The sequence below is a fragment of the Carcharodon carcharias genome, chromosome 37, assembly GCF_017639515.1.
Source record: "Carcharodon carcharias isolate sCarCar2 chromosome 37, sCarCar2.pri, whole genome shotgun sequence".
NCBI classification, from domain to species: domain Eukaryota; kingdom Metazoa; phylum Chordata; class Chondrichthyes; order Lamniformes; family Lamnidae; genus Carcharodon; species Carcharodon carcharias.
The window spans coordinates 8,479,373-8,502,700 of record NC_054503.1 but is presented as its reverse complement, the minus strand read 5'-3'; the positions used below and the strand labels follow the sequence as shown (position 1 = coordinate 8,502,700).

At 44.7% G+C, this 23,328-nt stretch overlaps 1 protein-coding gene across 1 annotated transcript in view; it reads left to right on the top strand.

Annotated features, from left to right (window-relative positions):
- The window catches only part of LOC121272970 (ADP-ribose glycohydrolase MACROD1-like), a 904,756-nt gene that overhangs the window by 497,481 nt on the left and 383,947 nt on the right, over positions 1-23,328 (top strand). The gene's annotated exons all lie outside the window — the stretch shown is intronic.

Sequence of the window (23,328 nt, the reverse complement as noted above, 5' to 3'; positions counted from 1 at the left end):
TGTAACATCCTCACCCTACCTGAAAACTTTGACAGAATTCTGTGCACAACAGTGTTAACTTGCACTTGGTTGCCGAAATTCTGTGTTCGAAAGTGATCTTCAAATCATCATTTAAAATCTGAAAGTAATAAAGCAAAGGAACTGACCTGAAGCCACATCAATTGTGAACATTTATTTGTTTGTAACCGTAGGAACCGTTGCAATTGCGAACAGCAGCTGTTCACCTGATGTCATTGGTGTTAAACCCTCGTGGATCAGAGATTGGTTAACTCCAAAGTGTGCTTGCAGCAAATGCTGGCCTGTTTAAGCACTCGCTTTTATAAATGCTGAATAGATGTCAGATTTTGAAAAAAGTTGCAACTTTCTTCGTGGGGAGCATTGCTTTCGACAGCATGCCTGCAATATACATCTGTTTCCCTTGCTTATATGTCACACCCAGATGATATCTCTGTAAACAGAGTAACATTCTTTGCAGATGTTTTGGAGCAGATAATAGTGGTTTGAGAAAAATGCTTTGAAGTGGCTTGTGGTTGGACTCCACTGTGACTTTGCTACCCCCAAGCAGGTGTTGATGAAAATGCTCATAAATGAAAACAATAGCCAGGCACCGTTTCTTAACGTGAGTATAACGTAGTTCAGTTTGCGTTAATACGGCTGGTTGTAAATGCGACTGGTTGTGCTTGCAGCATTAGGGTTGCTCTAAGACCTGTCTCGCTGGCATCACACTGCAAGGTGACTTCATCATTGATGTCAGAGCACTTCAGCACTGGCATTGTCATCACTAGTTGTTTGATTTTAGTGAGCACTACTTCTTGTTCTTGCCCCAATACCACTGTACATCCTTGGTAGTGAGCTTTCATAATAGTTCACACTCCGATGACAAATTAGGCAAAAATTTTGCTAATTAGTTCATGACTCAAACAAATCGTTGCACTGCTTTCACATCTATTGGTTGCTGCATAGCCACTACAGCTCTCACCTTGTCTGGATTAGGGTGAAGACCTTTTGCTGTCCATACATGTCCTATGTTCTTGACTTCAAGCATCTTCAGTTGCAATTTTTTCTTGTTTAGTTTCAGGTTCATCTGGCAAGCTCTCTCTAGCAGTCGTATTAAACCCTGATCATGGTCAGATATGATTTCTTCCATTGAATCTTCACATCCATAAACTAGTAGATCATGCACTATGGCTTCCATTTCAGGAAGATCATTGACTATCTCATGCTGTCTGCAATGACACTCTTCTGGAGCCATGGAAATGCCAAACGGCATGCACAACCATCTGTATTTCCTAAATTGTTTCCAGGATGTTGTTATGCCATAGGGATGAAGGGGAGGGGGCTGGGGTTGGAGGGCATTGAGGGGTTGGGGTGGGGCGTGATGGGGTGTGGTGAGGTTGGCGGTTAGGGGCTAGGAGATGGAATGGGTGGTAAGGGTTGAGGTGGGGTTGGCGGGTAGAGCCGGTGGTGTGTTGGTGTGGGGCTTAGGATGGGGGAGTGAGGGTGTAGGGGGTTGGGGGGTAGGTGGTTGGTGGGTTTGGGTGTAGGAGAGGAGTGGGCGGCCCCACTACTCTTGAGACTAGCCTACAAAAGGCTTTTTAAAATTTCGGTTGATTCTAAATGCATGAATTACTTCATCTGTATTTTTAATTAAATTCAGATCTGTTCCTGTGTACAAAATGGATAAAAGGTATTTTTCCCTTTTCTGCCTGTTAACAAATTGTAACCATTTGTTCAGTTCTATAGTATAGATCCTAATTATTTATGAATTTTGTCAACTATATTCTGCTTAACCATATTTCTATATTCCGTGATAGTGGAAATCGAGAGGCTGACGTGTTCACTACCAGGCCAGCTCGCTCTAATTGCTGGTATGTGCACTGAACCACACTGTAGGGACAAATTTCTAAGTGCAGGCTGCAGGGAATTAGTTAATTTCCAACAATAATTTTTATCTGTGAGCATTTAAACATGCCAATTTACTTGCTGTGAGCAGACTTAAAGCTAGCCAATCGCTAATTTGGCACCATTCAATGTCAGTTCAACACTAATGATGTCAGCTGAGCAGTTGCCATTTGCAATTGATGTGGTTTCAACATTTGCAGGAAAATAAATATTCACACTTGATGTGGTTCCTTCACCTGATCACTCTCAGATGTCAAATGATGATTAAAAATTGCTTTCAAACGCAGAGTATCACACCTGCATGCAGAATTCTGTCAAAGTTTTCAGATAGGGGAATTCACCCAAACGGCCATCGTACACATACAAACAGTGACGGTAAGCTTTAGCAGACTATTTGACCACGAGGCTTTGAGCTAAGATCTATCCCGTTCCCAATGCATACACAAAGGAATTCTAGCACTGGATCTAGGTCACAGAATAACAATCAGACATTACAGTCCAGATTGATATTTCCTCCCTTAACTCAGTGGTGTTGCAGCATGCCTACTCAGATCAGCTAACAGCACGAATTATGAATCAAACCTGGGGCCTTCATATCTGTATCCTTGAGATACTCCCTGGATAAACTTGGCAATACATCAAAAAATCCACTGGGATCATTTTTAAGCTGTTGAAGAATGAAATTCCATTGCAACAATGGCAGCCTTATCTTAGCACTCCAGCCTCTGAGTCAGGAAGTTGTTGGGTCAAGGGCTATTCTGGCTATTAGCAGACAAAATCCAGGCTTTCTCTTCAGTGCGGCAGTGAGAGAGTGCTGAATTGTCAGAGGTACCATCTTTCGATGAGACAGTATCCCAAGGCCCTGACTGACCTTTCTGGTGGACATAAAAGATCCTTTTCAATTTGAGTTTCCATTTCTCTTCCATGCACGTGTTTGTGCTGAGATTGTTTTCCATTGCTGAGCACAGTTTGTTACCTCAACTAAGTGACCACTTCACTTGAGAAATCTTGGCAGCGAACAACAGCTGCCAGTTGAACCATGTGGAGGGCAATCATAGCTGAGCCTGATTTGCACACAGGAATTTTTCCAACAGGGGGATCATTGAACAGTGATTAGGATGAAGAACCTTGACAGGCTTTCTTTCACCCCCTAGCCCAGAAACATTGAAGCCTGTTACTATACTCATGCCACTGCTCTGTACTGGACCAGCTAAAAGTAGTGAGCAGGGAATGAACCTGGGCCCTTCCTACTACATTCATCTTTTTATAACATTACAGGCAGCAGGCTCGTGAGCTGCTTTCGGTCCTGGCTGCAGGATTTCTTTCCTTTTGGTAAATGCAGCTTTTTGTGTTTCTAAATACATGTCGCTCTTGAAGCTGGGAAAGCGCAACTTATTTGTTACTTAACTTCTGGTTTAGACCTTGTAAACTTTCTAGGAAGAGTGTGTTTGTACTACACCTTATTTTACTCAAGCTTAAATTGAGGCTTGTCTGACAGCATCTGTGGAGAGAAGGACAGAGTTAAAGTTTCAAGTCCGTATGACTCTTCTTCGGATGCTGTCAGACATACTGATTTTTTCCAGCATTTTTTATTTTTGTTTCAGATTTCCAGCATCCGCAGTATTTTGCCTTTTTTAAAAATTGAGGCTTGTTGGTTTTATTGTTCACCAATCCTGAAAGAATTGTCACAGCCTAACCTAGCAGCTCGATGGAGAATGCAGTGTACAATTGCTTTATCCAGTTTTATCATTGCTGACCACTTAAAATAATGAATTTGTGAAGATGACCAGATTTATATTGAGCTGAGAGACTCTGGTGGACTATCACGTCAACTGTGTTAGAGTTAATTTCCAGCTTTCCCAATGCCTGGAGTTGGACTAAGCTCTGCCAGCTGGAAGAGCAACCATGTTAGATTCCTGGGCTGTGCTGAGCTATTCCAGTGGCAGCAGTTGAGGTTCCACTGAGCTTTGGTATCACAGGATTTCTTGATCTTTAAATGTCCTCTTGTTAAACTTGAGGTCACCATACAAGTGAATTATCGTGAGTCTGATCCGATCTGATCTGATTGGATCATAAAGAAGGAAATTTATCTGAGGTGGCTCCACCTGTAATTAACCAGTATAAACAGAGAAGTGACACTGAGAGAGATCCAAAGCAATTTTGCTTAACCTGTTGCAAGGGAATTAAGTCATTTTAATTGAGGTTGTGGAAATTAAAATATCCTGTCGTGGTTACTTTTTAAAAGTGAATAAAAAGACCCTGATTTAATTTTTCAGATAATGGAGGGAGGTAAATAAGAGAGGCTGTAATGGAAGTAATTGCTTATTCTATCCCAAATTTTCTGCTAACATAGATCCTTTGGTTCATGTGTGCAATGGTGCAGCATCAAATCAGAACTTCTAGCCATCCTATTTCTCCACTGCAATTCAAGTAGATTCAACAGGACTTCAAAAAGAAATCATCCTGGCCAGGCCATCATTAATATCGACCATTCTTAGTTCCCCTTGGGAAGGTGGTGGTGAGCCGCCTTCTTGAATTGTTTTAGTCTGTTTGGGGAAAATGGTCCCACACTGCTGTTGGGGAGTTCCATGATTTTGACTCATGCAGTGAATTATCTAAAATAAACCTCTTTTACTTGTTTTTTAAATTAAAGCAAATAGGAAAGGAATCTAACCCGAGGATTGTTGGCAATTGCAATATTATTTTTTTTCATTTTTGAAAAGCTGCTGCTTTTTGTTTAGCAATGCCAAGGACAGAAACGCGTCAAGTAAATACTGTTTAAACGACTTGGATTATCACTGGGCCAGAAGCAGCAGACTGCGGAATAACTGTATGTTTTCTCTGCATCTGTCCGTGTCTCTCTCCCTCCTGTGGGAGAAACTGTCCAGGGTACAAACAGGTGGTTTTCACAGGTAAAACTCAAGAGTGGATAGAGCAGCATTCAACAAGTGACTGCGCATAAACATGCCAGATAAAAAGACAAACTGAGAATGTTGAAAATCAGGATGTTTGGAAATCAACTCTTCCCATTTTGCATGTGTGTAGTTTACTAATTTCTGTAACAGTAATTTAATTTGATCAGAATTACAGTCTTAATGAGAGACACATTCCACGGGTGCCATTAGCCCTCTGGTACCTCGCCCATATGGTAATTTTTCATCTGGGAATGTGGATAATAGGCTGTGGGGTTATTGATTGCATTTGGTGAGGGCTGCAGGTCACATATAAGATATTCAGGAAATTATGTATTCAGGCCTAAGCTGGGAAACAAATTAAGCCTTTTTACCAATTCACTGTGTTTGCACAATGTGCTATTGCAGCCCTGAGGCCTGCCTGATGTGATGTTACGTTTGGAATTGTCTTTTGATTATTTTGTGAGTATGAAAGATGATTTCAAAGCCAAGCACTGTGATAATTCACCAGCATGAAATTTATTAAAATAATGCACGTAACAGGGAGTCGCCACTTAACAAACTGGCTTCAGAGTGAATTTGAAAGGGAAAACGGAAACATCTGTTGTAAACACCAGCATCATTCCTATGAGAACATAAGGAATAGGAGCAAGAGTAGACCATTCAACTCTTTGAGCCTGCTCTACCATTCAGTAAGATCATGGCTGATCTTTTACCTCAGCTCCTATTTTCTGCACTATTCCCATGTCCACTATTCCAAAAATCAGTCAGTCTCTGTCTTGATCGTTCAATGACTGAGCATCGACAGCCCACTGTATAGAGAATTCTAAAGATCCACAAACCTTTCAGTGAGGAAATTACTCTTCACCTTAGTCCTAATTTGCTGATCCCTTATCCTGAGCCTGTTAGTGGACATGCAGTTCCATCAGCATTCTAAAGAGAAATTATATGCTCTCACTTCAGGCTCTTCATCTGTGCTCAGATCTGAGAAACTCAAATATTAACCTGCCTTTTCTTCCTTAGTCGCTGATCATCTGACCGTGTATTACCAGAAATTTGTTTTATATTTTAGCCATCCGCTCCTTACCGGAAGTTATTGCCACTTGCTGAGGCAGATACCACAAGCTCCAGCAGCCCTCTGATACTAAATCCAAATGGCCACTTTTCATGCTACACTGTCATCAGATTTTTTGACTGAAAGTCAGATCTTGACCTCATTTGATGTGTGAGCTTACATTTTACAGTAAGGAGAGCTGGATGCTGATCAGAAGCAGAAACTCTGGCTGATATTTTTACCCTTCCTATTCCAAGATTGCCTATTAATCATAGCTATTGAACTGGCTCAGCGTACTTAGATATCACTGAGGGAAGCAATGCTTCCAGCAGTAGATTGGAAGATCCAAGAAGCGGATCCCAGAGTGATTGTGTGGATGTCAGCATGCTCACATTTGCCATTTGCATTGACTGTGCAAACTTCCTATGTTGTGAGCTAATGAAATAATGTAAATAATTTCAGACGAGCTGATTTGGCACAAAATACCTGTTTAACAGTAGAATTTAGCTATTCCCACACTGAACATGGGATTGAACACCATATCCGGAGTAAGGTGCCATATCGAAGCTCTGCTTGTAGCATGCTAATGGCTTGATCATCCATGATTTAAATGAATGGCAGAACAGGCTTGAGGGGCTGAAAGGCCTTCTCATGTTCCTATGATACTGAGCTACACAGAGCAGAATATTTCGACCTTGGCAATGACAGTGCTGCTGTGCATGGCCTTGTCACCCCTGGATGACAGAATGGAACACTGGACAGGGATCTGCTGATGTTTGTGATATGTCAGATCACCAGATGAGGCCAGGAAGAGGGTCGGTTATAATGTCCTTCAACGTTAAATAGCCAGCTGGCACTCACAACCTATGAAGCCCCAAAAAGAACCATGACCTTCAGTAGAGGAAGGGAAAAAGGGAATGCATTGTTTTTTAAAGATAAGCCTCAGTATGATTAGATATGAATGGCAGCTTTATATTTCGTGAAATCCATATCCAGATTTACTTGATAGCAATGTTGAAATCAAATAAGAGTAGGGAACTGAGAGGCATTGATATGTAGTTAGTGTACAGAAGGTGAAGGGAAAGCTGCTTGAAGTCACTTTCTAACGTTAAACCCATCCTGTACCGATATTGTTGTGACGTACATATTGCACTTGTTCAGAAAGGGAAGGATGAAAACAATGCCCTCCATGCCCTGGTGCTGCCAGGACCTTGTGGAAATGTGTGGGAGGTCAGGAGAATCTCTCAGTCAGAGTCTCCCAAGCGACTCCTTCCCTGTCAGCACTCATCTATCCTGTGCCCAGTTCTACTCTTCAGTGATCTAGGTTAAGTAGAAAAATCTCCTTTGAAGTGAACTGTCATCTCATTAATAAAAATAAAAAGTAATTTCACAAGGATAGGGAGCTGAATTTGATTTGCTTGCACCCAGTAGAATATAAAATGATAGTACTGTTCAAATTGGTGACACACTTGTTGTGGGCACAATTGCTCCAGGGCTGAAAGTTTTAAAAGAGCATCTGAAACTGTCTAAAATTTTAAATACATTAATAGATCTTTCTGTGGCTCTGGCTTTCTTAATTGTGATCTTATATGAGCTGCTATCTGTACTTGCTGAGGTTAAGATGTCCAGTGGGAGAAAAATAATTTGAATCTGTTTAATAAACATTGGGCTAGTTTTAATGCTTGATTGAAATGTAATTGTACATGTAGCGCTATAAATTTGTGTGTATGTGTGTCTATTAGAGGAGATCTGTCTCAGGGAGCTCATAAATCTCTCTCACCTTCCATAAAAAAAGTTGTATCTGGCCATGGTTCTCCACCATTGATGGCAGTGCCTTTAGCTGCCAAGGCCCTAAAATCTGGAATTCCCTCCTTAAATCCTCCTTTTTATTTATTCATGATGGTGGTGGGCTGGCTTCTTGAACCGCTGCAGTCCATGTGGTGTAGGTACACCCACAATGCTTTTAGGGAGGGAGTTCCAGGATTTTGGCCCAGTGACAGTAAAGGAACGGCGACATATTTTCATGTCAGGATGGTGAGTGACTTGGAGGGGATCTTCCAGTTGGTGGTGTTCCCATCTATCTGCTGCCCTTGTCCTTCGAGATGGTAGTGGTCATGCATTTTGAAGGTGCTGTCGAAGGTACACACTGCTGCTACTGTGTGATGGTGGTGGAGGGAGTGAATGTTTGTGGAAATGCCAATCAAGCGGGCTGCTTTGTCCCGGATGGTGTCAAGCTTCTTGAATGTTGTGGGAGCTGCACTCATCCAGTCAAGTGGGGAGTATTCCATCACACTCCTGACTTGTGCCTTGTAGATGTGGACAGGCTTTGGGGAGTCAGGAGGCGAGTTACCCGTCACAGGATTTCTAGCCTCTGACCTTCCCTTGTAGCCACAGTATTTATATGGCTAGTGCAGTTCAATTTTCAGTCAATGGTATGCCCCCAGGATGTTGATAGTGGGGGATTCAGTGATGGTAATGGCATTGAACACAAAGGGGTGATGGTTGGATTCTCTCTTGTTCGAGATGGTCATTGCCTGGCACTTCTATAGTGCGAATGTTACCTGCCACTTGTGAGCCCAAGCCTGGATATTGTCTAGGCCTTGTTACATTTGGACATGGACTGCTTCAGTATCTGAGGAGTTGCGAATGGTACTGAACATTGTGCACTCATCAGTGAACATCCCCACTTCTGACCTTATGATGAAAGGATGGTCATTGATGAAGCAGCTGAAGATGGTTGGGCTGAGGACACTACTGTGAGGAACTCCTGCAGTGATGTCCTGGAACTGAGATGACTGACCTCTGACAACCACAACCATCTTCCTTTGTGCTAGGTATGACTCCAACCAGTGGAGAGTTTTCCCCCAGATTCCCATTGACTCCAGTTTTACTAGGGCTTCTTGATGCCACACTCAGTGAAATGCAGCCTTGATGTCAAGGGCAGTCACTCTCACCTCACCTCAGGAGTTCAGCTTTTTTGTCCATGTTTGAAGCAAAGCTGCAATGAGGTCAGGAGCTGAGGGATCCTGAGGGTACCCAAACTGAGTGTCAGCAAGCAGGTTATTGCTAAGCATTATTGATGACCTCTTCCATTACTTGACTGATGATCGAGAGTAGACTGTTGTGGCGGTAATTGGTCGGGTTGGATTTGTCCTGCTTTTTGTGTACAGGACATACCTGAGCAATTTTCACATAGCTGGGCAGATGCCAGTGTAGTAGCTGTACTGAAATAGCTTGGCTAGGGGTGCAGCAAGTCATGGAGCACAAGTCTTCAGTGCTATTGCTGGAATTTTGTCAGGGCTCATAGCCTTCGCACTATCCAGTGCCTTCAGTTGTTTCTTGATATCACGCAGAGTGAATCGAATTGGCTGAAGACTGGCATCTGATGCTGGGGACCCCCGGAGGAGTCCGAGATGGATCATCCACTTGGCACTTCTGGCTGAAGATTGTAGCAAATGCTTGAGCCTTATCTTTTGTACTGATTTGCTGGCTCCTCCTTCATTGAAGATGGGGATATTTGTGGAGCCTCCTCCTCCAGTGAGTTGTTTAATTGTCCACTACCATTCACGACTGGATGTGGCAGGACCGCAGAGCTGAGACCATTGGTTGTGGGATTACTTAGCCCTGTGTGTCACTTACTGCTTATGCTGTTTGACATGCAAGTACTCCTGTTGTTACAGCTTCACCAGGTTGACACCTAATTTTTAGGTGTGTATGGTGCTGCTCCTGGCATGCCCTCCTGCAATATTCATTGAACTAGGGTTGATCCCCTAGCTTGATGGTAATGGTAGAGTGGGGGATATGCTGGGCCATGAGGTTATAGATTGTGTTTGAGTACAATTCTGCTGCTGCAGATGGCCCACAGTGCCTCATAGATGCCCAGCCTTCAGTTGCTAGATCTGTTTTAAATCTATCCAATTTAGCACGGTGGTAGTGCCACACAACACGATGGAGGGTATCCTCAAGGACTATACAATGGTCACTCCTACCGATACTGTCATGGACAGATGCATCTGTGGCAGACAGGTTGTTGAGGATGAGGTCAAGTATGTTTTTCTTTCTTGTTGGTTCCCTCAGCCACCTGCCACAGACCCAGTCTAGCAGCTATGTCCTTTAGGACTCAGCCAGCAGTGGTGCTACCGAGCCACCCTTGTTGATGGACATTGAAGTCCCAGAGTACATTCTGCACCCTTGCCAGCCTCACTGCTTCCTCCAAGTGCTGATCAACATGGAGGAGCATTGATTCATCAGTAGAGGGAGGGCGGTATGTGGTAATCAGCACATGCCCATGTTTGACCTGATGCCATGAGACTTCATGGGGTCTGGAATCGATGTTGAGGACTCCCAGGGCAACTCCCTCCTGATTGCATATCACTGTGCTGCCACCTCTGCTGGGCCTGTCCTGCCGGTGGGACAGGACATACCCAGGGTGGTGGATGTTATAAGGTATGATTCCATGAGGATGACTATGTCAGGCTGTTGCTTGACTGGTCTGTGAGACAGCTCTCCCAACCTTGGCATTAGCCCTCAAATGTTAGTAAGGAGGACTTTGCAAGGTCGACAGGGCTGAAATTGCTGTTGTCGTTTCCGGTGCCTCAGTTGATGCTGGGTGGTCCGTCTGGTTTCTTTCCTTCTTTGTTACTTTGTAGTGGTTTGTTACAACTGGCTATCATTAGACTTTAATTCCAGATTTTCATTGAATTCAAGTTCCACCGTGGTGGGATTCGAACCTGGGTCCCCAGAGCATTACCCTGAGTCTCTGGATTACTAGTCCAGTGACAACAGCATAATATGCCATCGCCTCCCCTTAAGTCTCTTTGCTTCTCTCTCCTCCTTTAAGATGCTTCTTAAAGCCTGTCTCTTTGTCCAGGACCTGGATTTTCACCGTAACGGAGAGCCTTTTTCATGGGGGCAGGAAGGTGGTTTGTATTCTGCGCACACATGTTGCAGGGAGGCAGCTGGAAATTTAAAATGTTAGCTGACTCAAGTCAGATTTTGGTAGCCCAGAAGTTTGAAACTTGAAATGTGCAGAGTAGACTTGGTAAGAGCAGATCTGAACTTTGTGCATTTCTTTGGATAGCCAGAGCACCCTTTGGATATGGTCCATGGACACCTTGGGGGAGGTCAGGTGCCCTTTGGTGGAGGTCAGGTGCTCTTTGGAATTGTTAAAAGTAGGCATAAATGTGTATAAAAAGTGCACAAACTTACTCATTGTCAAGCTCATTGGAACTGTCAACAGACCTGTCAAAATCAACTGTCCAAAGTCTCAAAAGAACCTGTCAGAAGTGTCAAAAGGACCTGTCAAAGGGAGTTGTCAAGGCATTTAAAAGTCCTGCGCTTTAAATTTGTGATGAAAATGTCTAGAGTGCTCAAAAAAAATCAGTGCTTGCAGTTTCATTCTGCCTATTGGCATAAGCTTGAAGGTTTCCATTATTGGATTACTGCTGCATGACTGATTTCACAACCATCCATCATCACAGTAGAGTGCCTACCATTTCACAGTTTGATTCACAGCTACAAGTGGTTGTAGACTCTTTGAAGTGGGACTTTGGGTTCCAGTGCTTGTTGTTATAAGGGACTGTGTATTTGAATAAATTTCTTTTGTGAGAAAGCTTTATTTAGTAGAAGGAATGTAAATGTAGTAAGCGGGTTTTTATGAATGGGAGCACTTTTTTCAATTTGGTGAAGTCTGCAACAGACATTTCAAACTTTATTTTATAGAAATTTATTTTATCACACCTCTGCATGGATCTTGAGGTCTGTCCATTGTGGATACAGGATGAGTTGGCATGGTATGTATAAGGGCAAAGGGTGATGGGTGGAGGGCATAGGTTGGCATGGATGGTATGGAGAGGCCATAGGGGCATCAGGGCAAACAGGTGGCATGAGTTGGCATGGATGCAGTATCAGGAGTGTGTGGTGGGATGAGAACTGGGGGGATGTTTCAAGCCTTATTCTTCATTTTAAAATTTGGACACAGTGCTGAATCCCCAAAGCAACCCTTCTGCCCAGGCCAACTCTGCACCTGGCAACCTCCTGACTACTTCCGGGTCCACCACCCCAGCTTCTGAAATAGCTCCCCCCACCCCCCACCCCAGAACGAAAATCCAACTTCCGGGCAGCTATTTTTATAAGGCGGATTTGTGGAGCCGATTTCTCTCAACTCTGCATATGCAACTCACCAACAAAATTCCAGGCCCAAGTTTTTGGCCCTCTGCATCAGCTCCTGACCTCATTACATCCTTGGTTCAAACATGGACAAAAGAGCTGAACTTCCTGGTTGAGGCGAGAGTGACTGCCCTTGACAGCATTTCACTGAGTGTGGTATCAAGGAGCCCTAGCAAAACTGGAGTCAATGGGAATCAGGTGAAAAACTCTCCGCTGGTTGGGGTCATACCTAGCATAAAGCAAGGTGGTTGTGGTTGTCAGAGGTCAGTCATCTCAGCTCCAGGGCATCACTGCAGGAGTTCCTCAGAGTACTGTCTCAGCCCAACCATCTTCAGCTGTTTCATCAATGACCTTCCTTCCATCATAAGGTCAGAAGTGGGGATGTTCGCTGATGATTGCACAAGTTTCAGCACCATCTGCGACTCCTCAGATACTGAAGCAATCCATGTCCAAATGCAGCAAGATCAGGACAATATCCAGGCTTGGGCTGACAAGTGGCAGGTAAGATTCATGCCACACAAGTGCCAGGCAATGACCATCTCCAACAAATGGGAATCTAACCATTACACTTGATGTTCAATAGCATTACCATCACTGAATTCCCCATTATCAACATCCTGGGGGTTACCATTGACCAAAAACTGAACCGGAAGAGCCATATAAATACTGTGGCTACAAGAGCAGGTCAGAGGCTAGGAACCCTGCAACAAGTAATTCACCGCTTGACTCCCCAAAGCATGTCTACATCTAAAAGGCCAGATCAGGAGTGTGATGGAGTGCTCCACACTTGCTTGGATGAGTGCAGCTCCCACAACACTTAAGAAGCTTGACACCCTCCAGGACAAAGCAGCCCACTTGATTGGCACTATTTCCACAAACATTCACTCCCTCCACCACCGATGCACAGTGTGTACCATCTACAGCAGCAACTCACCAAGGCTCCTTCCAAACATGACCACTACCATCACAAGGGTAGCAGATACATGGGAAGTTCCCCTCCAAGTCACTCACCATCCTGACTTGGAAATATAATCACTGTTCCTTCACTGTCACTGGGTCATTTATTCATTTTTATTTCATTTATGGATGTGGGCATCACAGGCTAGACCAGCATTTAATTGTTAATCCCCAATTGTTCTTGTTCAGAGAGCATTTTTAAGAGTCAACCACATTGCTGTGGGCGTGGAGTCACATGTAGGCCAGATTTCCTTTCCTAAAGGGCATTAGTGAACCAGATGGGTTTTTGCAACCAACAGCAATGGTTTCATCATCATCATCATCAGACTTTTAATTCCAGATTTTTATTGGATTCAAATTTCACCATCTGCCATGGTGGGATTCAAATCCGGGTCCCCAGAGCATTACCCTGGCTCTCTGGATTACTAGTCCAGCGATAATACCATTATGCCACTGCTTCCCCTTCCTAATAGCACTGTGGGTGTACCTATACCAAATGGACTGTAGCGGTTCTCGTAGGCAGCTCACCACCACCTTCTCAAGGGCAACTAGGGATGGGCAATGAATGCTGGCCCAGCCAGTGAAGCCACATCCCACAACTGAATAAAAAAAACTCTCGTTACATGACTTGGTGTCACATTTTGTTTTGCGGCGTCCATGTGGAGAGCCTTGGGTCACTTTATTATGTTAAAGGAACTGTATAAATACAGATTGTTGTTGTATTTATCTTGGGGTTGCCAACCTTACAGGTTTGTCCTGGAGTCTCCAGGAATTAGAGAACAATCTTCTTGGCAATGCTGTGAGCAAATCCTGGAAGAGAAGCCCTTTGAACAATTTGTGTCACTTTCTATTTGAGTAGTTTTGTTTACTAAAAATATTGATAATGGGGGGGCGTGGGGAAATGCTGTTTGACTGGGCGGGGTGATTGGAAGTAGGCAGTCACGTGGTGAAGCCTCCAGGAATATGTCCAACCCAAGTTGGCAACCCAAATTTACTGTAGTAACATTTTACCTGGTGATACAAGAAACTGGCAGATTCCCAAACTTCGTTAATATTGGCATTTGAAGCTTAGTTTAATAACCGCAATAACATCTTGCATTTATATAGCACATTTAACATAGCAAAATGGTCCACAGTGTTTCACAGTCAAAGAAGTAATATTAATAACAAACATATGCATTTTATTTTAGAGAAGGAATTAAGCCATTTCCTATATGACATAATGAATGAAACAGTTTTATACAAGAATGTTAATTGTTTCATAACTATTATTACATGGCAAAAGTTGAATAAGTAAGCAACAAATTTTCCTACATATGAACCAGGAGCAGGAGTAGGCCACTCGGCCCTTCAAACCTGCTCCACCGTTCCATAAGATCATGGCTGATCTGCTTATAACCTCCCGCCTACTCCCAATAACCTTTCACTCCCTTGTTATTCAAAAATCTATCCAGCCCTGCCTTAAAAATATTCAAAGACCCTGCTTCCACTGCCTTTTGAAGAAGAGAGTTCCAAAGACACTTAACCCTCTGAGAGAAAAAATTTCTCCTCATCTCTGCCATCAAGGAGCGACTCCTTATTTTTAAACTGTGACCCCTAATTCTAGATTCCCCCACAAGAGGAAACATCCTCTCCGCATCCACCCTGTCAGGACCCCTCAGGACTGCATTGGTGCTGCCATTCCTAAGTAAATTCGAAACAGGAGAAGGTTCAAGATAGGCGGGGAGAGGGTGGTGGTGCTGGTGGTGGTGGTGGTGGAGCCGGGGGTTGGGGGGGGGTGCGGTGACATGTTGAGCATGATTCACGTTCTGTTCTTGCTCTGCTGCTGATTCACATCTCCCGATAATCAGAGAAATGAGCTTCCTGTTCAGGCTTTTAGTGTCTGAATTACATTTCACAAATTTCAGGACAGCAGGCTAAAATATTGGAGCCAGAAAGTGCCTGAAAAACTCAACTGGTTTGGCAGCATCTGTGGAGTGAGAAACAGGGTTAACATTGAGTCCAACTCTGTTTCCAGCATTTTTTCTTTTTATTTCAGATTCCTAGCATCCTCAGTCTTTTGCTTTCATTGAAATATTGGAGCGCCTTGCTGAAAACTGGATAGGCAGCTGCCCGACAGTTTTGGGCTTGCACCTTGAACTGAGGCCACAGCCGCAGTTTGTATGGGGTAAATGGGACGGAAGCGAGAAGCAGGCTGTAAAGTGACCACTGCTGATCTGCCATGACCTTAGATACAATGCCTGCTGTTTACAGCTTCCCTCATTAATAGTGAAACCATATGAAACATCTCATCACAACAGAGTTTGACCTATGATGCACTTTCTGTCCATACCCTGGAAACAAGGATTGTGGCTGCCATGCAGAAGGGTCTGCTTTACTCAGCTGACGATCATCAACACACAATGAAAGCTTTATCTTTTGCATTAAAACAGCCTGTCTTAGGAATCAGAATATGTTCTGTCAATTGAAAATGCAAATCACAAAAATCTGAAAGGGACGATATTATTTTGCAAGGCAAAAATTCCAAAGGATCAAACTAAGGGCAACTGACATTAGTCGTTTACTCAGCTGGCTCACTTTGCACTTGTTCTCTGGGAAAAGGTCCTCTTCAAGGACTAACTGTAGCTTAGGGAGACATTGGGAAACCTCAAGCGCAACCCCTTGCTGGCACACCCAGTATGGTGTGCGGAGAGCATACTTGTTTTGTTCATGTGCTGTAGAGCAAATAGTTTCCTCAGCTTCCCTGTAATTCCCCACAGACCTTGTCTGCAGTGCTAGGTTTGGAGGCTTGGGGGCATGGGAATGAGAAAGAGAAGTTGTGTTCACAGGCAAGCAGGGAAATGTGTCACTTGCCGCTATTGGAGGTGCCAGGGAAAAGTGAGAGATGATCTTTGGCAGAAGCTCAGGAACGTTGCACTGTATGAGGGAATCATATTTCTTTGCCATGGCAGCAGTTTGGACAGTACAAGTGACCCTTGCATAGAGTGGGGAAAGAGAAATCAGTCTGGTCCTGTTCCTGATCAGTCATCTGCTGAGAAGTGTACATGTATAAATGCTGAGTGAGAATAACATCACGCTGTTGTGTCCCTTGTGTTTGTCTAAAACTGCTTCCACTTTGTATACAGGAATAATTCTGGGCACACTGTCACAGTGAAATATGATAGCCTTAGAGGGAGCACAAACAAGGCAGCTAAATTGATGTACGGAATTGAATGCATATTCTACAAGGAAGCACTATACAGGGGGCAATTTTAACCTAACATATCACAAGATCAGATGCAATGCTGGTTTCTAACAGCGCCTGCTTTGAAGTCAATGGCAGATAATATTGGGTGGGAAACTAGCGTTACATCAGATTTTATGGGGGTTCCCGATGAGCGGGTTGGTTCAGAATTGACACTGTGGGTAGCAGAGCTGTTAACATTGGAAATGGTAGAATGGTGGTGTTCTCAAGATGCTTACAGTTTTAAACAAAGTTGATAAACTGCATCCTGGATTGATAAATATTGGCACAATAGAATGTGGAACATGGAATCAAGCTTAGATGATGAAAGATAATGCGTAGTTACGATTTAACAACTCTATGCAGCATGTTCAGTAAATTCAAGGAATAATCCTCGGATGGCAATGGAAATGAAGCATGTTGTACATTTCAAGTGGGACTATGAAGCCATTCTTGAATGTTAATTTTTAAAGTTTTTGAAGGATATGAAAGATGAAGGGTGGAATCTTGCCACCTCCCCCCCACTGCTGGTGGGTCGATGGTGGGTTGGGTCTCCTGCTGAAGCTCGGTCGGAACCCACCTCGCATCTCATACACGCTCATTAAAACCCCAACAGACCGGAATCGTGCTCCCCTGTCAAAGGTTCCACCCTGCCAATAGGAATTTACGCTGTCCTGTAACCTGACTTGACATTTGTGGCGAGCATCCAGCAAGGGAGAATTTTAAAGCATTTACCTTGGAGTTGAAGCTGGCTGTGCCACTGGAGCTGGTCACAGATATGGTGTGCGCGGAAGACACAAGGCAGGGGTGGGAGGGGGGTTGCGGAGGTGACAATGGCGGGGGGTTGGTGGGTGCAAGAGACAAAGCGGATGGCGATGGGTGCAAGACAAAAGTGGGGGTTCCGGATGAGAAGGTGGGGTGGGATTGAGATGGATGGTTGGGTGTGGGGCGAGAGGCAGCAATGGGAAGGGGGAGGGGAGGTGAGGTGGGGCCAGAGTGTTTCTGAGGGAGGGGTCATTTGAGTCGACGTCAGAATCTTGGGGGGAGAACTGAAGGTGCTGTGATATGACAGGGCGACATCTGTGAGAGGGGGAAACGTGCAGTAGGAAAAGAGAGTCAGAGTCTGGGAATGGCGAGTATAGCTCTCATCCGGTGAGGTCATTGATGGGGACACAGATGGTGACACAAATTACAGGAGTGGGGATGATCAGGGTGGGCATAAGAATGGTGAGTGGGTGGGCTCAGTGGGGAGGGAAGGCATATCCACATTAACTGTGATAGGATCTAGGGTGATGGGTGTGAGGCTCAAGGGTTAACGAGGGGCGTGTGAAGGTGACATGGGGGTTCGACGGTGATGGGGGAGGTTGGTTGGTGACGGGAAGGATAGAAGGTGATGGAGACAGTTGGAAATGAAACACGCATCATCCTGAGACAGGGCCAGTTCCAGACCAAGGCCACGCCCTCAGTCCAACTGCAAAACATCGAGACTGGGGGGAGAGGGTCTGCTCAGATGGGTGGAGCTGAAGGTCAGCACAACTGGACAACTAAAAGGAAATCCTAATAATCATGTGGAGACTGTATGTGAGCTTTCTCATTTGCTATTCCTCACTATTTGGGGAAGTACATACTGCAGAGAGGGTTGAGATGATGACAATGAGATCACAGCAAGATGTAGAGCTGCCGTTCACTCTGAGCCATCAGCTCCAGTCAGAGTTCGGGAAGAAGTGGGGGAGGGAGGAAGAGGATACCTACAAGGGGCATGCAGGTGAATGGCAACCAGTCCGAGACTGCGAACCTCCATCCTCCTGGGGGAATGGACCTGCTTGACAAGGGCTCATGTGGCTAGACTTTCCATTTTGACAAGATCTATCCATAGAGTCTCGAGGGCAGTGGATGCAGGTGGAATCGTGTGAGTGGGAGGCCCTTGCATATGGTAGCCATCACCCTTGTCAAAGAGCGATGTCTCCACGCACAGCCTTGTATGAGGGGGAGGAAGACCCATCTTTGGTCCTCCCCAGAAGGGGTGGTGTGAATGCGACCATTAAAAGCACTATGAGCAAGAATGAATCCAGGAGACTTCCAAACATAACATATATTTGGGAGTGCAAAAACTATTTACAATGATGAAACACCCATGCCACCAGTGCTAATTCAATACTTTTTAATTTTCCTTACTCTGCTGCTACGTCTAAGTGCTTCCCTGCTACCTGCAGCAGAGGTGGAAACAGCCTGCTGATTACCATGCCCTGTTGTCTGTGATGGCTTCGGTGGGCGTCCACTGGAGGACTGAGGCCTGGAGGGCCTTGGCCTGCTTTGGGTCTCCTGCTCAGGGGCGGAAGAAACCTGCTCGGCCTGAACAGCTGGAGCTGAGGAGGTCAGAGGCAGAGGGAATTGGAAAATCCTGGACACCCTTGCAGGTTTCTGGTGGATGTCCCCATGGTGTCCTCCAGATGATCCTCCTTCCGTTGGGTGCCTGAGGACTCCTCCCTGACTCCATGAGCAGAAGGGCTACCTGGAGGAAGGTCGAGGTGCCACTGCGAATGCTCACCCATGGCTTCAGCAATAGAGTGCGGGTCCAAGTGCACTTCCAGCAGGAACTGGGCATTTTGCTGGTCCAGGTTTTCCATGGCATCCACCCTGCACATGAGCACGTGGATGGACTCCTCCGCTCTTGCGCCACTTTGCTGAGGGCCTCTGTCACACCTGGCCTATGTTTCCCTGTGTCTCGCTGATACTCCAACATCCTCTCCATGGCTGCTTCCAGAGGCTGATCATCTGACTCAGACTTAGCAGAGGCCTCTTCTCCCAGCGGTCTTCTGAGTGGCTGAGACCTTGGCTGTCACTGCCTCCTCCTGCTGTGGACATGAGTCTGTGCAGTGCCCACCAGAGCGTGAGCCCAAACTAGATATATGAGCTATCGAGGTATGTGTCTCTGGGCTGGTGGAGAGTGCAGGTGAATGCTGTGACAGCTGTATAGGTGAGACTTCATCCTTGTCCTCTCCCGAGGTCTCCTGAGGGCTTGGGCTGAATTCAGGTGTGGGGGCTAGCCTCACCCTCTCCCTGCTGGCACCTAGAACAGAGAGAGGAGAGGATGAATGACTGCTGAGGCTGGCTGAAACTTAGCACTTTTCAGGTTGTCTGGATTATGCATATTTCCTCAATAGATGCTTGGAGGATGCTGACCTTGCCGTCGGCACAAGCACAGCCAGAGTCCTCCCTGCTCGCTCAGCAGCCTGCTGTTAAAATTGTGTGAGGGGCCTAAGCTCAGGCATCCTTCCCTTCTGTTTTCTCTCTCTCCCTCCTGTTATGGGCTGCCTTCTCCTGCATTAAGGCATATAGATAGATTGTGAGCACATATGACAGAAGAGCAGATCGCAGGCTGCTGTGGCTAATAACTGACCTCGTGACTCCAACCATGCTCGTGGCATAGGTGAGGTATGGGATGCAATAGTCCCCAGTTGCCTGGATGAATGCAGCTCCAAGAACACTCAAGAAGCTGGACACAATCCAGGACAAAGCAGGCCCCTTGATTGATCCCCATCCAGTATCCCAAGATGCAGTCCCTCCACCACGTGTGCACAGTGGCAGGAGTGTGTACCAAATACAAGATACACTGCAGCAAGTCACCAAGGCTCCATCAACAGCAGCCTTCAACCCTGCGAGCTCTACCAGCTAGAAGGTCAAGGACAGCAGATGCATGGGAGCAGCAGCACCTGCAGGTTGCCCTGCACTCCACCCAATGGCTGTGTCCTCACTATGGCTGGGTGATAATCCTGCAGTTGCCTCGCTAGTGGCACAGCACATAGACTGCAGGATTCAGTAAGGCAGCATCCCACCACCTTATCAAGGATATTTAGGGATGGGCAAGAGAAATGCTGGCCTTGCCAGTGATGCCCAGGTCCCATGGGACAAACTCAAATGAATGGTGAGGTGGTTTGGAAGGGTAGAAGGTTCACTTACCCTGGGGCGCGGATTAAATCGTTGACCCTTTTCCTGCACTGCAGGGCAGTTCTCTTCTGCACCCCACAGGTGCTGACCACCCTGGCTACCTCTCCCCAGGCCTCCTGCAGCCATCCCTGGGGAAGACGATGTCCTGCCTTTCTTGCACTGTCTCGAGGGATGTGTCGCTGAAGCGGGGAGCCACAGCTTGTTTGCTTCTCCTGCTTATACTTTCCCTGTTCCCATTAGTGAAAGGCTGTCCAGGTGCCTTTTAAATATGTCCTGACTTCCAGCCCGCCCTGCCACGAGACTTGATGTAGAACACGCGCATGCATAACCAATGAGGCAGGGAGCGGACGATTGCTTTTAAACGCCCACCCAACTCCAATTTTCTCATCCCACCACAGAACTTATGGCGAGAGAGGAAGATTCTGCCTGTAGTGTTATTTTTCCCAGTTCTGTACAATGTTCTTGTGGGAGAGACTAGAACTAGAACTAAAGACTAAAGTGAGGAGAAATTTTTTTCTCTCAAAGGGTTGTTAGTCTGTGGAATTCTCTTCTCGAGAGAGCAGAGGAGACTAGGTCACTGAATATATTCAAGGTGGAGCTAGACAGATGTTTGATTGACAAGGGAGTGAAGGGTTATGGGGCAGAGAGGAAAGTGGAGTTAAGGCCATAATCAGATCAGCCATGATCTTATCGAATGGTTCAATGAATCGAATGGTTCAATGAACCGAATGGCCTGCTCCAGCTCCTATTTTTTATGGATCATATGATCTTATGGAACAATGTAGTTTAGTTGAGTATATTTAATGTTGGTGTCCAGATCATAATGGTTTCTGGGAGCTCAACTGATTGACTTCAGGAATATTGAAGGAATTTCCCAGAGCTTTTCTTTCAATTAGTCACAAGTTTCACATTCTTTTGCCTTGCAGGAGGATCAGCATTACTAGTGATTGTAGTGGGTGAGTCTAACAGATATGGTGACTGTTAATGGGATTGATGGTAGTTTCTCGCCGGGCAGAAGTGGAACATCCTGCTGACACGCACTGTATGAGCTCACGGATGACAAATGGGCATTTATAAACATTAGAGGAGGACTGACAGCCGTACTGGAACCATAATCCAGCATTGAGGAGTGAAAGGGAAAAGTGAAAATATGAACCTAACACCTTTCCCCAAATTAAAACTGTTTTGTAGGTACAAATATGAAAAAAGATTATCCCACACATGATCTTTGAAACAGCTTCCTACTGTGTTCTGCATTAAAGTGCAATGTACAATATGCCAGTTTTAAAAAATATTCTGATAAAAATGAGCAGAAATGGGATAACAAGATTGGCCTGACTTGAACATCAAGATACTGCTTTTGCAATGAGAGTTACAGATTGAGAGCAAAATCTTTCCTCCTCCTATTCAGTTTGAGCATGTTGGAAACATTTTTGCATGCTCATTTTTAAAAAGCTAATATCTTCATGCTTTATGTTTTGGTTATTTTTCTTTTTATACCTCTCTGTTCAGCCATGGCACAGTAGGAACCTCTTAAGTCAGAACGTTCTGGGTTCAAATCCCACTCCAGAGACACGAGCACCGAATCTACGCTGACACTTCAGTGCAGTAGTGAGGGAGTACTGCATTATTAGAGGGGCAGTACAGAAGGAGTGCTGCAGTGTCAGAGGTGCCATCTTATGGATACTAAATTAAACCCAGGCCCTATCTGCTCTCTCGGGTGGTGTCAAAGATCCCACAGCATTATTTTAAAGAAGAGCGGAGGAACTCCCCCTGGTGTCTCGGCTAATATTTATCACAAAAATCACAAAAAGAGATCATCCACTCATTGTCACATTGCTGATTGTGGGAACCTACTGTGTGCAGATTGGCTGCCACATTTCTAATATTACAACAATGACTGCAATTCATCATTGGCTAAAAATTGCTTTAAAAGCACTACATAAATAAGTCTTTCTTTTCAATATGCCTTGTACGATTCACTGGAAAGCAGGTGGGAAAACAAGTCCCTTTTGCAATCATGAATTGGTTGTATCGTGTTGGGGAGAAGGCTCTAAGATGGTCTTTGTCCATTCACCTTCCTTTTCAGGGAGGAGAAAGGGTCCTTCAGATCCCCCCTTTATATCTCTTGCAACAGATGGTTTAATTCATTCTTTTGTTTAGCTTTCACATTCTTTGAACCAACATTGGGACTCAAAAATGATCCTGATTTGTTGTAAATGATGAAGGGAATCATTAAGAAAGACAGAGGAAGGATCTTTTGGGACCACTTGTATGTAACTTGGTCAAATTGGGCAGTAACATTCACAAAATGGTATCCATAAAGGAAATGCACTGAATCAAAAACAAATAGTTACAAGCTTAGTGGCAGAGAAAATGGTCTGAGTGGGTTCTGACTGACATGGTAAGCTGATGAACTATTCCTTTCTTTACCTTCTTAGCTTCCTATTTGAACCCTCTACTGTATATTTCAGTTTTGTCAATCGACACCAAGTTTCGCCCACACCACTCTCTGTGATGGACAGATCAGCCTTTAGCTGTACTTGTTCTTACCAAGAGAAGAAAATTGCAGTTTGAAATGCAAAAAAGGAGGGTAAATTGCAAAAGTTTTGGCTCATTTAGTATTCTCTACAATCAAAGTTAATGGAAGTTTAGTATTCTAGATAGGGCATGATTCATTCGGAATGTGTAGAATGGGAAGGGGTTGCATCCATTGGGTTTGTATATAGTGTGAGTGAATGGGAAGGGGTTTGGTTCCATTGGGATTGTGCATAGTGGGAGTGAATGAGAAGGGGTTTGAGTCCATTGGATTGAACAATTGGCACACAAAGACATTGTGCTGGGTCAGCTGCACTTCCTGTATTTTAGTTTATTCCAGCAATGCTATTGAGAGTTTTCACATGATGCTAAATTTATAGAAATTACATTTAAAACTTGAATAAAAATCATTCGTGTGATTGAAAGGAGCAAGTCATTTCATGAAGAGCACAAGCCGTAACTCTGCATTATTCAAAATGAAGCTTGCCTGTCACAACTCCATTTTCTACCGATTTAATAAAGCTTTTAAAGGAATACTAAACACACCTTAAAAGAAAAGAATTTTGCAGTTGCAAAAGTATCTCTTATTAATGTTTTAACATTTTCAACAGGATGAATAAGAGTTC